Genomic DNA, 2,733 nt, shown 5'->3' with positions numbered 1-2,733 from the left:
TAATGCATGTACTGTTATTCATCAACTCATGATGAATTTCATGGATTTGTACACTTAGTGTCTGTACGGTTATTCATCAACTTATGATGACTTCCGTGGATTTATACACATAGTGTCTGTACGGTTATTCATCAACCAATGATGAATTCCATGAAATGTACACTTAGTGCCTGTACGGTTATTCGTCAACTCATGATGAATTCCGTGAAATGCACACTTAGTGCCTGAACGGTTATTCATCAACTCATGATGAATTCCGTGGAATGCACACTTAGTGCCTATTTCGTAATCACCACATACATATTAAACAAACCTACATATATGATTAATGCAACATATAGTGACACAGTTAAATTCACTCACCTGACTTTCCTCACTAAGTATCCAAAACGTAGAGCTGATTATTCTAGTACTTCGCCTTTACCCTTAATTTTATTTGTCTCGGGATCTTGGTTCCAATCAACTCAAGCATTCATTAAAACATGTATCATAACCAATGTTAGTATATTTCCTAACCATTATACTTTAAGAATATTCAAAATACAATTATCTCAATTTCTATAACAATTTCAACTTAATTGCCCGTTACAGGCTCAATAGTATCGATACTACTACCATGATACCAATACTTCTATACTACAGTATCGATACCCCCTTTCGGTATCGATACCCATTTTAGGTTCGATGTTTCCTATTATCGATACCCTTACCATGGTATATATACTACCTCACTGGTATCGATAATGATTGAATCAGTATCGATACTACTCAGCTAATTTATCTCATTTTGGCTTATAGTATTGATACTGTTAATAGTAGTACTGATACCCTTGCCCATAATTTCCAGTTTTTAAATCGATTTTCATCCCAATGTGGTCAATGCTCGTTACATTTACCTCATACAATACTATTAAACTTTTCCTTAACTATTCATAGTAACATTCCTTCATTTAGCCGCTTAGAACATCTAAAATCATTCAAGAATATTCAATTCTAAGAATCAACCCACTTTTTCCAATATGTTCTTTATCCCATCTAATACTTCTAATCTCTCATTTACCTTTTTTGGCAAGTCAAATCTACCAGTAAACCTCAATACACACTAATATATTAACATATTATTTCAAAACCCATTTTCTAAAATCTCTAATATTTTCTTCTTTTCATGATTTTAATCTCAAATAATCATTCCTTAAGCTTCTATATCACTTAATGTTGTAAAAACAACCCATAATAAAAAGGAAAAACCAATTAATCGAAACTTACCTTTGGAACTATGGAGAAAAGCTTGACCACGTGAAAGAAGAAAAAGAAATAAATAAAGTTTTTCTCTCATTCTCCCCTTTTTTCTTAATTAAAAACCTACATAAAATAATTATTAACTTTATTTCCCCTTTAAAGGACTAAAATGCCCTCTCTATTCATCTATAGTTGCAATCTAGTCTAAAATATTATTCCAATCAGTTACCCATATTTTATCATTTAATCACTTAAATCCTCCATTTCTAAATCTTTTCAATAAAATCCTTAATTCAATAAGTTGGGTATTACAATTCTCGCCTTTAAGAAAATTCGTCATCGAATTTAAAGACTTTATGCGTTTACCATAATACTTCAATTAGATGAATTGTTTTTGCTACACTAAATCTGGATTTCTCGAGTCTAGATCTATATGGGATCATTTTCATAATTCAAATCTGATCATTTCTTCTATTTTTCTCAATGTAAGAACATGCAATGGATCTGATCAAAATTTAATAAGCAATGACACATGAAAACATTTTAGGTCTTGACCATTTCGGGAGGCAAAAGCTAACTAACACAATCTCATAAGGTTCAATAATTCTCGAACTCAGTCCAAGCTGTAATACTTCCTTCCAAAACAACACTTTCAGAAAAACTTTATCACTTTTTTGCTACTTAACTACTTTTCTCTTTAGATCAGCATAAGATTTTTATTATTAGCACAACTATAGCACCACTCACTATACAAATAATGACGTCTATTCATTAAAACAACTCGACTGCTACCAACTCTAAATTATGTATAAGGAAATTCCTCTTGTGAGTCTTTAGCTTTATTGAGGCATATGCCACAACCTTACTTTTGTGCATAAGAAACACTTCCTAACCCGTTGATAGATGCATTAGTAAAACTACATAATATTTACCAACTCCAGTTGTATAAATACTGGTATCTCTGTTACAATCCTCTTTAGTATTTAAAAACTCTCATGACTCTTTTTCGTTCTACAAAAAGACATATCTTTCCTTAAAAATGGATTAGTAGCAAAGCTAACGTCGAAACGATTTTCACTAACCTTCAATAATAAACAGTAAGCCCCAAAGAAATCCAAACTACAAGATCATTCTTTGGGAGTTTTCCATTTACTACCACATAAGTTTTTCTTAAAATCTACTCTTATACCTTTTGTCGAAACAACATGGTTAAAGAAAACCATCTCTGCTAACCAAAGTTTCACATTTGACTAGTTTGGCAAACAAGTTCTTCTCTCAAAGAGTCTTATTTAACTGTAAAAAAAAATCTAGGGTTTACTGCTATCCTCTCACTCGAGATTAAATTAAATAGAATACTTTTATTTTAAAATCTTTCATCTCCTTCTTGAGAAAATCCGTGTAACTTTCCAAATCCATTTAAAATATTCTCGAACAATTGAAACATTTTCTCTCTCGACTATGAAAGTCTAATTATCCACATCATTAAATAAGAAG

Source organism: Hibiscus syriacus, unplaced genomic scaffold, assembly GCF_006381635.1.
Source record: "Hibiscus syriacus cultivar Baekdansim isolate YM2019G1 unplaced genomic scaffold, ASM638163v2 tig00003454_pilon, whole genome shotgun sequence".
In the NCBI taxonomy this organism is placed as follows: Eukaryota; Viridiplantae; Streptophyta; class Magnoliopsida; order Malvales; family Malvaceae; genus Hibiscus; species Hibiscus syriacus.
Note: the sequence above shows the minus strand (reverse complement) of the source record.